The sequence below is a fragment of the Chinchilla lanigera genome, unplaced genomic scaffold, assembly GCF_000276665.1.
Source record: "Chinchilla lanigera isolate Chin_1 unplaced genomic scaffold, ChiLan1.0 scaffold00094, whole genome shotgun sequence".
NCBI classification, from domain to species: domain Eukaryota; kingdom Metazoa; phylum Chordata; class Mammalia; order Rodentia; family Chinchillidae; genus Chinchilla; species Chinchilla lanigera.
The window spans coordinates 407,597-421,243 of record NW_004955495.1 but is presented as its reverse complement, the minus strand read 5'-3'; the positions used below and the strand labels follow the sequence as shown (position 1 = coordinate 421,243).

General features: G+C 36.7%; 1 pseudogene; it reads right to left on the bottom strand.

Moving 5' to 3' along the window:
• Positions 1 to 6,193: 6,193 nt before the first annotated feature.
• Positions 6,194 to 7,271, bottom strand: LOC102021363 (annotated as a pseudogene).
• Between the last annotated feature and the right edge of the window lie 6,376 nt (positions 7,272 to 13,647).

Genomic DNA, 13,647 nt, shown 5'->3' with positions numbered 1-13,647 from the left:
CCCAGTCACTGGGAAATGTTTTTAAACTATGGTCCCTTGAATAAAAGTATCATTAAGTCTTGATTTCATGAGCTATTTGGTGATTAAGTAGAATGGTTACAGAATGCAAGGCATGTACATAGTTGCAAAGACACCCTGGAGTTGGAGCAAGAGACAGCTCTGTGAAATAAATAAATAAATTCTCTCATGCCTTCTTTTCCTCTCATCTTTGTGTATGATCCCAGCCATTCTAGCTTCAGTAAGTGAACATGGTGCCATAAATTACTGTGTCCTGTGATCTACGAGGATCCCCTAGAGATAAAAACATAGTGAGCAAGGGGCCATTCCCTGTAATGACAGAAAGTGAAATGGCTATTTGGGTTGTCAAGGCACAGCTTGCGAAGAATTTTTTTCCGGTACCGGGAATCAAACTCAAGACCTTGTGCTTGCCAGGCAGGTGCTGTGCTGCTGAGCTAAATCCCCAGCCCCCCTGCCAAGATTTTCATAAGTTCCATGTATCTCTGCTCAGACAGCCTAATTAAATCACAGTTCATACTTGCCTACTGCAAAATCAGTACAAGATATAAGCCAATTGACATTCCCTTATTTTGTGTAAAATAATAATAATATGGGCCATTATAAAAGAAAAAGCTGTGGAAATTAAATAAAATGAGTTACATGAAACGTGTAAGTCATCCTCTAGAATTTAAAAAGCTCCAATAAGAATTCAAGAAGTTATGATTAATACTCTCCTGCTCCTCATTTTTATCATCTGTCACCTTCTTCCTCATCTGAATTGCTTACAGAACAGTTCAGAGGAGCACATTTTCTCCTGTTATGAGTGCAAAGTCCATTGGATGTAGAAATAGTATGGAAAAAATTTTGCAATTGAATGCAATTTTAGGACCCCCACCTCAACCAATCTATGATTTACAGACCACATAGGTGAAATTTTGCATATTGCCAACTCTCCTTCGGGCTACACAAAATGCACATTTGTCCTGAAGATGAAGAAATAACTTCTCATGGTATTTTCTCTTTCCATCTTTTTCCTCACTGCTTGGTCAGGTAAAGTCACAGCAAGGATCCCACTTCTCCAGTATCAGATCTCTGTATAGACAGTTTCTCATTTGCTGAGACACTATATGCAGTGCTTACAATTTAAAAGAGGAAAGATTAACTGTAGTGCATGCTTTCAGAAGACATAGTGCTTGGTAGGAGACTCATGCTATAAGGGCATGGTGGAGCAAATCTGCTTAGCTCATGGCAGTTGGGAAGCAGATAAAGGGAAGAGTTGCAGAGAGGAATGGGTGGTGGACCAATATAGTACCCAGTGTCATGGCTCCATGACTACCCAGGACATATCATTAGTATGCTTAATAATCTACTAGGTATCTTAATCTAATGAAGTTGTCATAACATGATTAACACCCACAGATGCGGATCAAGTCCACTTCCTGTGCAACATTACTAGTTAGGGCTTCATCTCTGTCCACAGGACTGATTAGAGGACAATGTGAGATGAATGTTTCTTAATCCAGAATCGGAAATAGGTGACACAAGTTTATTGGACTGGAGCAACAAAGCTGAAGGTCTAGAGGCATAGGCTGTATTTGACTCTGTAGTCCAAATTTCATAATTAGCCAAACTGGCCTACAGTACAATCATCTCAATAGATGCAGACAAAGCATTTGGCAAAATTCAAGACCCATTCATGATTTTTAAAACCCTACAGAAAAATTGTAATAGATGTTCTTTACTTCAATCTGATAAAAGTCATCTATCACAAACCAACACCTAAAATCATATTAAATGGTCAAAAACAAAAAGTTTTCACTCCAAATCGGGTACAAGACAAGGATGTCCATTATCACCACTCTTATTCAATTTAGCTCTGGAAATATTAGCCAGAGCAATTAGACAAGAGGAAAAAAATAAATGATATAAAGATAGGAAAGGAAGAAGTAAAATTGTCATTATTTGCAGATGACATGATACACTACACAGAGGACCCCCAAAACTCCACAAAATACTTCTAGACTTAATATTCAAATTCAGCAGTATAGTAGTATACAAAACCAACACTCAAAAATCAATAGTATTCCTGTACATAAGCAATAAACTCACAGAGAGAGAAATTAGGGAAAGCACACACTTCACAATAGCATCTAAAAAAATGAAATACTTAGGAATCAATCTAACAAAGGATATAAAAGATCTGTACAATGAAAGTTACAGTATCCTAAAAGAGGAGATTGAAGAGGATATCAGAAAGTGGAAAGATATCCCTTGCTCTTGGATAGTAAGAACCAATGTGGTGAAAATGGCCATACTCCCAAATATTCTATACAGATTTAATGTAATCCCAATCAAAATACCACTGGCATACCTCACAGATCTACAGGAAACATCCCTAAGATTCATTTGGAACCAGAAAAAAAAAAAAAAAAAAACAAAAAACCAAAACAAAAGGAATTCCAGCTTTTGCTACAAAAGCAATTCTGGGCAACAAAGTTAAGTCATGGGGCATCACAATCATGGACCTGAAGTTATACTACAAACTACTGTGATAAAATCAGCATGGTGTTGATAAAACACAGGCCTGAGCATCAGGGGAACAGAATAGAATATGCAGACACAACCCCAAACAGACTCAGCCACCTTACCTTTAACAAAGGAGCCTAACTTCTCCACTGGAAGAAAACCTCTTTAGTAAACGTTCAGGGAAAAACTGGTCCACATGCCAAAGACTAAAACTAGAACCATGTCTATCACCATGCACTAAATTAAGTCAAAATGGATCAAAAAAATAGAAACACTAAATTTACTGGAAGAGAAAATAGGAAGAAATCTCAAAGATGTAGGTGTAGGCAGAGAATTCATGAACAAAACCCAAACTGCAAGGGAAATAGTGCAAAGAATCAACAGATTGGATCTCACCTTATTAAGAAACTTTCATACAACAAAAGAAATCACCAGCAAAGTGAAAAGACAACACAGAGAAGGAAAAATTTATAGCCAATTTCCCTCAGACAAAGTTATATCTCGAACATATAAAGAACTGAAAAGTTCTGACCCCCAAAATTCAAAGACCCAATCCAAAAATTGGCATCTGAGATGAATATGCACTTCTCAGACTAAGAAATACAAATGGCAAATAAATACATGAAAAAATGATCAATATCATTGGTCATTCAAGAAATGCAAATTAAAATGATACTGTGATTCCATCTCACCCCAGAAAGAATGGCTGTCATCAAGAAATCAACCAATAAGAAATGCTGGAGGGGTTGTGGGGAAAAAGGAATCCTTCTCCACTGTTGGTGGGAGTGTAGACTGGTGCAACTGCTGTGGAAATCAGTGTACAGGTTCCTCAAAAAACTAGGGTTAGACGTCTCATTTGACCCAGCTCTTCCCCTTCTGGGTATTTTCCCAGAAGAATTAAAAACATCATCCCATAGTGATATATGTGCCCCCCGTGTTTATAGCACCATAATTTGTAATGGCTAATGACATTGTAATGGCAATGTGAATGGGATATTGTCAATTAAATTTGCAAGTAAAATGAAAAAACGGTAATTTTAGTGGGTATTTTTCATGATAAGCAATACAAACAGAAAAGGAAGACAACTGTCCTACTAATCTGTTTTGAAACGCAATTACATCACTATGTTTATCCTTTTCTCTTTAAAATTAAAAGTAAAACTAATTGGTCTATGTTGTGCAAATGTCTAAGGAGGACTTTATATCAGGAAGAAAGAGGAAAATGAATGCTCTCTGAAAGTTGTTCTTTCTTATCCTACTCAGCAGGAAGCTTATGTTTGATATTTATTTTTTTCTTCTTTTTTTTATTGACACCACTTAACTGAATATATTAATAGGATCAACAGGCTGTTTCACACACGCATGCGGTGTGCATTTCTCATACGCTTCTGTTATGCTTTCATTCTCATCCCCACCCCCACATGCTTCCCAGTGCTTCTATCATGTATTTTCACTGTGACTTATTTAGTTTATATTGTGAGAAAAATATGCAGTGCTTGTCTTTCTGCCTTTGCTTTGTCTTTTGAAATATCCATCTGTATTTTTTTGTATTGCTTATCATGAAAAATATCCACTAAAATTACCATTTTTTCATTTTATTTGCAAATTTAATTGACAATATCCCATTCACATTGCCATGCAGCCATCCATGTCGTCCATTCCCATAATTTTTTTCATTATCCCAAACTAAATGTTTGCACCCATTTGAAAATCATCCCATCTTTCCCTCCAGCAACACTGGATGTCTCCCTTCTATGATGAGCCATCATGAGGAACTAAACCATCCAATCTACTAAAGGAATGAGACTAGATTTTTACTTCTGCTGCATTTTCTAACCTAAATTGTGAAATCTTCCCTGAAACCAGTGTTCAGCTGTGGAGGCTGCTTTGGGTACATTTAGTGTTCCTCTTCCTCAGGCTGCAGATGAAGAGATTCACCATAGGGTTGGCCACCGTGTACATCACAAAGGCCTCTGCACTATTTCTGGACAATGTGATACAGCTGAGCCAATGTACACTCCAAAGCTTGTTCCATAAAATAAGCAAACAACTGACAGCTGAGACCCACAATTGCCTTCAGAATTCCTGCGTGATGGTGGGATTCTCAGAATGGAAGAAACAATTATATAACAAGGGAGAGATACCCCTGAGAAAGGAAAAAATCCAGAGAGGATAAAGAAGAAGATATGATTATATTCTCAATAAGATTATAAGGAAAAATTAAGAAGTTAAGAAGGGTGAAATTAACAGTTAATGCTTACAATTTTTTATGTTCTGATCGATTGTGCATGCTTGTATCTGGTGGTCTGAGCAACTGATTTGAAGGTTAAAATATGCAATGGAATTACAATGGTGAACTCCTACCATCTTGTCTAGTGAAACTCTGTATTATCTCTACTGTTTTATAGAATTATTTTCTTATTCCCTATAATGGTATGAGCAATCTTTCATTCTTACATCTGGTAATCTGAACAATGTAGTTGAGGATAGCGATATGTAATGTAACAACCACTGTTGATTCATATTAATTTGTCTTGAAACTCTGTATCGTTTTGAATGTTCTTGCTTTGATTTATGTTTATAATACTGGTATGCTGCTACTCTTTTATTTCTTTGTTTGTTTCTCATTTACTCCTCTCTTTAAAATAAAAAAAGAAGGGTGACAGAAAAAAAGAGAGGTTATCACATATTTGAATTATTTAAATTGCAAGACAGTAACATTGTGCAAAGGAGAGCCCAAGAGGCTAACTTAAAAAGCTGTCACAAATGCCAAGAGGACACAGAAATCGTTGTTCATCTGAGGACCTGAAAAAAATCCAACAAAGCTGAAACATTCTAGTCTGAGAGAACAGAACATGTAATTTACCCTATCAGGCAGTGAACATAATATGAGGGGAAAATATTTTATTTCTGATACTGAGGGTATAACAGATTGGAATCAACATTTCTCTTGCCAGGGACCCATGTTTTGTAATTCATACCGCAGGTTCTAAACAAGTCCTAAGTTTGATTCATACTAAATAACAAGACCAGAATATTTACTATTACACAAAAATTAAATCTTGAACGTCACTGCAGCCGTAATCTAGACTCAAAATTGGGTATGAAGACTAAATAAAATGCACTCTGAGCTACATTAAAAGAATAATACACATTTTAAAAGGAGCATAAAGGGTTAGGGATTTAGCTCAGCGCACAGCGCCTGCCTGGCAAGTGCAACGTCCTGAGTTAGATTCCTGGTACCGGAAAAAAAAACAAACAAACAAACAAACAAACAAACAAAAATCCTAAAAAAAAATAAAAAGGAACATAAATTGTATGTGTCTTTATGAGGTATGATAAAAAAATTTAGTGAACTCTGCTGCTCAGTACAGTCTAATGGAAAAGCCATCAAATTATTCACAGTATTTGACACTGCCACTTCTGGCTCTTTCCCGAAGTGAAAATCACCATGACAGGTACACATTTTGAATTGATTCAGGGCATCAAGGCAGTCAGGACAGCACAGCTAAAAACAGGAAAAGAGAACTTCTAGAACTGTATCAGAAGGAGGCAAGAAGGATGGAATAAATGTGTTTCAAGCATGAAGAGTATTTTGACTCTGATTAAGGCAATGCCACTTACTGTAATAAAGTTTAGCTTAAGTACTCACAATATTATCAATCACTCTTCATATGGAAGCAAACTTATAGGTATTTTGGGTGCAAAAGGAAACGTATTTTAGGAAAGAAAAAGACAGCATAGTGAAAGTCACAGCACTTGATTTAGGGAAGCAATGTTCACTTAGTCCTGAGGTCAGTTGTCCATGAGGGAAAGCAGAGTGCTCTGCTGAGGAGTCGGCCCAGGGCCCCTTTCACATCCTTGTTCCTCAGGCTGTAGATGAAGGGGTTCAGCATGGGGGTCACTACAGTGTACATCACAGAGGCGATAGAACTCTCATGGGAAGAATGGGTCACAGCAGAACTGAGGTAAACTCCAAGTGCGGTTCCATAGAATAAGGAGACCACACAGAGGTGAGACCCACAGGTGGAAAATGCTTTATACTTGCTTCCGGTACAGGATATTTTCATCAAGGAGGAGACTATTCGCATGTAGGAGAAGAAGATCCCACTGACAGGAAACACACCCAGGAAGACAGTTGATAAATACAGAAAGATGTTATTGATGAAGGTATCAGAGCTGGCCACCTTGAGGAGCTGAGCCAGTTCACAGAAGAAATGTGGGATGTCAGTGCCCTTGCGGAAGCTCAGTCTCTTCACAAGTAGAATGTGAATCAGGGAGATCCAGAAATTTAGGAACCAAGACATGAGTACCAGGAAGCCGCAGAGCCAAGGGTTCATGATAACTGTGTATTTCAGGGGGTGGCAGATGGCTACAAAGCGGTCATAGGCCATCACAGCAAGTAGGAAGGTATTCATCTGAGCACAAAGTGTAAAGAAATATACCTGAGTGAGGCATTGTCTGTAGGAGATACCTTTGTGCTGTGTCTGGATGTTCACCAGCATCTTTGGGACCGTGGTAGAGATAAAACAGATGTCCACAAAGGACAGGTCAGAGAGAAAGAAGTACATGGGGGTGTGCAGGTGGGAGTCAGAGCTGACGGCCAGGATGATGAGCAGGTTCCCCAGCACCGCAACCAGGTACATGGTCAGGAACACTCCAAAGAGGAGAGGCTGCAGTTCAGGATCCTCTGAGAGGCCACGGAGGAGGAATTGTGATGCACCTGTGTGGTTTTCTGCTCCCATGTCACTGGATATCCCACTTAAGTAGAAAGCACAATCTATATTGGAAATACAGACAGGTGTCACCTAAGGAAGTGGCATGTCACAAATCACATTTGGATGGGTGTCCTCCACCCTCCATGAGAGATTCACAGTACAGTGATTCACATAGCTAAGCTGTAGATCATTTCCATTTCAAATATTTGTAGTTATTCAAACTGTCTTATTTTACCTAAATTCTGACTTATTTCACACCTTCTAACTTACTTTCATTTCTTCTCTAAATTTATGCAAATAAGTGAATTTCCTCTTTCTTAGGACCCTTCTAAAATATTTGAAGGCATTTGTTTATTTGTCTGGATTATTTCCATATTTCACATCCAATACATCTATTTGTGTGATAAAATATGGATTTATAACACAAATAAACTTTTTTTGTACAACTGAATCCTTTGCAATGTGGTAGTTAACTCACAGGTCCCTATATTTCCTAAAGTTTGTTTAGTACTATTATCTTAATTTTGAGGGTTAAAGTTCCTTTGTGTTCAGTAGGATTGTCAAGAAGTTATAACTATTCAAATTTATTATTATTCACCCTTATTGTAATGATTTTGCATAGGTTACTCTCTCATCATAAAGAGAGTCAATTTAGAAATGGGGTTCTTGGGTCACATTTCCTGGAATAGAACTTTGGGCTATGAAATTACCATCTATTTTATCTTGAGAAAGTTACTTAAACTCTCTTGGTCATGAGCACTTTATGTCTATAGTTGGAATGGTAAATATTCACTATATGGTAGGACTGAAGAAAAGATTACATGACATGATGATACAAATGTTCTATTGTTTTTCTTATAACATGAAATTGATAGTTTATACATGATAACTTCTCTTTCTAATATATATGTAAATCTTTCTTATAGGGTTACCATTTATCAATACCAATTTAAACTAGGCAAGCCACCAAGGATGGAATTTTATCATTATCAATAAAACTTGTTTGTTACCTCTTTTCACAGCTATACAAGACCTCTAATTAAAGAAGACTCCAATGGCTCCTTCCTTTCAAAGGTGGCTTCCATATGAATTGTTCTAAAATGAGAAAAAAGAGTATGGACTGAGTAGATGAGAGGTTGAAAGAATATCACACAACCATTAAAATCAAATACAAAGCCTGTGGATATTTATGCTTAGGTGTCCATATGCTTGAGTGTGTTCATTTTGTATTCAAATAAGCACAATTAATATTTTTGAATTGAACAAAAAATTCAAGACTTCTACAAATCAAATCAATTTAATATCTTAAAATACAAATGGAAGATTTGAAAATAAATGTTTACAATCTCCATAATAGAAAAAGGATCAGCATTATGAATACCAATAGAACAGGAAGTTAGGAGAGAAAAATATTATTGGGGGACAATTCATTGTATGAAAGTATATAGGAGTCTCTTTTCTAAAATAAACATATTTGAGCCAAGACAAGAAGGATGGTTCATTATCAGTGAGAAGAGATAAAGAAAGAATAAACATTCTAGACCATGAGAGCAGAATACACAAATGTCCTGTCTGACAATGAGCTTCTACTACAGAAGAGGATTTGAGCGGCCAGTGTGAGGGTGAGCAGAGGTTGAGCATCAGGAGGGAGGGAGTGTGTGAGGTCCACGTAGAGCTCTCTGTAGTCTGCCTCAATGTCCCTGCTAAATCAATAATTCTACATTTATTTACGGGTTAGACATTGGAAGATCCTGGCTTCTTCACTCATCTTTTAAGGTGTTTATGTGATGCTTGTCACACTCTATGTGCTGAATGAATATGATACTGAATGTGTCTAATAAAGTTTGAAACCAAAATGTTAATTACATCACAAAAAGTAATCTTCAAACCTATCATATCCCAGAACATAGTAGCAAAACTCAGATAAAAGACATGCATGTCCATTTTTAAATAGCACATTATAGACAACTAATTCCATTTCTAGAAAAGAAAGTGCCTTAACTGAAGAAGGTTGCTAAACATAACCTATCACAAGAGCGGGTCAATTAATTTATGTCCCAAATACAATCACAATACCAAAATTACATTTAAGAAAAGTGGAACAGCTATTCCTGTGCTTAGCAGCTGCAACTAAGCCTGTCAGTAAGTGAATAAGCCAAAGACCATTTTCTACTTTGGTCAGAATTGTTTTCTAACCATGCCAACATAAAATGATCCATTAAAATAGTAGTCATATCCCCATAAATTTCAAAGCCATTAACCATCACATTAGAATATTTTCATTAAATTCTTTAAAAAGCCAAAACAGACTACTTCAAATTAAGTCCTTCAAAATATTCTTCAATATTCAATTGGATTAGCAATATGAAAAAGAAGGAAAATCTAGCTGAGAATAGAGCATCAGTGATAGTAACAATATTGGGTGTTGCTTCTGTGGATACTAAGGTAAAACAATGAATAGAAGAATATGAAAGTAAAATAAGGTATTAATATGGTAAACCTGCCGACAGAAATATAGACTGTAAGCAGGTATAGTGTTACATTCCTGTAATCCCAGGATTCTGGGCTAAGAGGTAAAAGGTTTAAAAGTCTGACCCCACCCTGAGCATCTCAGCAACTTAGTTAGACTCTGCTTCAAAAGTGAAAAAATAAAAGAAGAGTTGGGGATTCAGCTTAATTTGAAGGTCTTGAGCTCAGGTCCCAGTACTAAAAAAAATTTAAAAATGAACAAGAATGTAACAAAACCATCCAATGAAACTGAACAAAGTGTACCATAGCTGCTGCACAGATTTTATGTGTCTAATTAATGAATAAATAATCAGATGCACAAAATCTGACAAAAGTCTTTTATATAGGAAATAGTGGAGAAGAATTGGAGTCTCTCTAGAAAATAACTTTTTTTTGTACCGTGACTCTAGGCTTTGCAGAGTGTAAAGGAAGCAGAGGGATATGGAAACTAGAGTTTCTTCAAAGTACAGAGATTTCACTTTCACAGACTATATAAATTTGGTGTAATTGCAGCATCTTTATTCTAGAGAAATAAAGGGTAAGGTGTTACCATTCCAGACAACAAATAATCCATTATATCCTCAGAGAATCTGCACTACAGATATAGAGAGATGCTTCTTGGGATCTGCTGTGTTTAAACATTTAGGCTGAAAAAATGGATTTATATACCCACTTGTTTACTTTTTACCATGCCAGGCTCACTTGGAAACATGGATTCTATCTGATGGTTAACACTGAAGCTTTCTCTTCTTCTCTGTGAGTTCCAGGGAAGCCCATTTGAGTTTCAGTAGAGGTTGGCACCAGAAGAGTACAGGTCATGTGCAACAAGGGAATGTTTGAAGATTCAAGCACGTCAAAGACTAAATTCTCAGAGCTCCTCATTAAATAAATTGTTCTACCGTCTTTCCATTCTCTAAATAATTCAGCTCCCTTGAGTACAGAGAAGATAGTGGAATGAAATCTTAGACAAATTTGTATCCATCTTGGTAGCAATAGTGAGGGGGAGATAGATATTTTTCCTGCAAGGATAAATCCTTGATTAAAAAGTGCAAGATATTCCTGAGAAAAGATTAATTTTTTAACACAGCAGATCTCAAGAAGCAGCTCACTATAGCTAGAGTGAATGTTCTCTGTGGATATAATGTGTTTTCTGGTATCTGGAATGGTAGTGAACAGCAGAAGTCTTTATAATTTTAGTTCATTACTTTTTGATTTCATGTATTTTAAATTGACAGATAAAAATTGTACTTTTATTGTGTGCATTATGTTTGCAAGCATTATAAATTGTAAATTGACCACATCTAAAAGTATAGCACACTCAGTATCTTAGGTAGTTGTCATTTTGTGATGAGACAATCAATGTGCCCTCAGAAAATTTGAAAAATTTCAAAGATACAATATTTCATCATTAATCATAGTCACCATACTATAGAGTAAACCTCTTTAACATATTCTTCCTCTATCAGGCAGCTGCCAGGTGCTGTATCTCTCTGTGTACAACACGTCATGGTTTTCTCTGCCTTGCCTTGCAACCTGTGGGTTTGTGAGGTTTCCTCCCTGTTCCGGATACTCTTCTATCTGTACACCCAGGCTGTGGCAACTGTCAAAGCCAAGCTACACCCTTGCTCACATTGGTAGATGGGAAAACCAAATAGATCACTGAGCTCTGTCCTGGATGTGATCACTGGGCCAGGTGTTCAAGTTGACCAATAGAACTAATATCAACACTTTCAGACACAGCCCCCTCCCACAACCACACGTGACTTGCCTGGCTTCTTACAGTGGAGGGTGGGGCCCTGGAATCTCAGCCTCAATTTAAACTTCTCAGAAAATGGAAGTCTATGTCTAGCTACAAGCATCCTCTCCATGATTTCTCCAGTGGGGATCTCATAGTCACTGTGGCAAGGTGACACCAAAAACTCTGAAATACAGTTCTCCTATAGTTGTTTTTGGGGCTTAGTTTTAAACAATTAATAGTTTCCCCAAATGATTTCTGATTAATTCCTCTCAAATATAGTGGTGCTTTCCTGTCAGCTCTTTCTGATTCCTGGAGACGTACTTTATTTTTCTTCACCTATCAAGTTTCTGTTTTCCAGGTGTCTTAATTCCATGAACTGGACAGGCTGTATTTTGCTACCACTATCTACTTCCCCACTTTTAATCCACCCTATATAGTACATTTTCTTCATCTACTCCTGCACTGATTAATATTTAGGGTGATTCCATATCTTGATTATTGTTAATAATATTGCAGCAAATATGTGAAGGCGGGTGTTTTTCCATATGTGGATTTCATTTCTTTGAGTATACACTCAACATTGACATCACTGGATTTGTATGGTGGTTCTATGCTTATTTTCCTGAAGAACTCCATACTTTTCTCCCAAATACCTGTGCTAATTTATATTTTCTCTAACAATTCTCACCCCTTCAAGTTTGTGTTTTGCATCATAGCCAATATCACTGGAGTAATATAGTTCCTCATGGTGTTTTTAAAATTTTTTGTAGCATTAGAAATCAACTCTGGGGCATTATACCTGCTAGGCAAATCCACTGTCACGAAACAAATTCCCTGAAACCAATTATCCCCCAGCAACCATGTCTGCCTATGTTGTTCACGTTGGCCTCAGATTCAGGGATTCAAGCAACCCTCATGCTGCAGCCTTTAAAATAGCCTAGACTATGAATGCACCACTGTGCTTGGAGATCCACTGTGGTTTTGATTTCTATTTCTCTAATTAAATACATTGGGATTTTTTTCATATATCTGTTGTCCCCTCACCTGTCTTCTTTTGAGAAGTGTCCATTCAGATCTTTATCCCATTTGTACGTGTGAGTGTGTATTTTTAATCATTTAGTTATTTGTGTTCTCTACATATCATGGAGAGTAACTCTTTTCAGATAAGTAATTTCCAGCCATTTTCTCCCATTTTGTAGATGGTCTTCCAGCCGTACTGATTATTTTTCTAGTCAGGAGTATTTTATTTGATGTAGTCAAATTTTCAAATATTTGTAGCCAATACATTTGGGAAAATATCCAAAATCATTATGCAGTAAAATGACCTGAAGCATTTCTTCTAGGAGTTTCATTTTTTATTTTTGCATTTGAAACTTTAATCCTTTTTTGGTTGATATTTAAGAAATAATGAAATCTCTAGACCTAGTTTCTTAATTCAGCACAGATATTCTATGTTCGAGAAAATCAGTAAACTCAAAGAATTCTTTGGAATTTCAGAAAAGGAACTGTGGAAGAAATTGCACAAGTAACTGTTCTCGTGGTGGGTAGATTTGTGACTTTCTCCATACCATCATGTAGATGTCAGAAAACCGAATTCAGGAGTAGAGACTTGAGTGTTGATTGACAAGACCAGATGAAACCACCAGATGAATAATCAGACTGAAACCTCATTGAATTGACCTCAGGAAAATATGGAAGAAGAAGGTGGAGCATAGAGATTTCCAGGAGGACTTGTTTTCAATAAATAGAGAAGCAATAAACAGATAAGAAGTCTGGAGAGGATTTTTTATTTAGGAGAAATTCATGTACATTTGGAGACAGTATATTAGCCTTTGTAGTTAATGGCACTACTTGAGGAGATCTATGAGTTATACCAGGTTAGGAATACTGAAGGTCAATGAGATCCTATCATATATAATCTGGATACTTTTTTTTATTTTAAAGAGAGTAGTACATGAGAAACAAACAAAAACATAGAAAAGTACCAACATACCAGAATCACGAACATAAACAAATCAAAGCAAGAATATTCAAAGTGATATAGGGTCTCAAGACAAACTAATATAAATCAACAGTGGTGGCTACATTGCATATCGCTATCGTCAACTACATTGCTCAGATTATCAGATGTAAGAATGAAAGATTGCTCAAACCATTAAA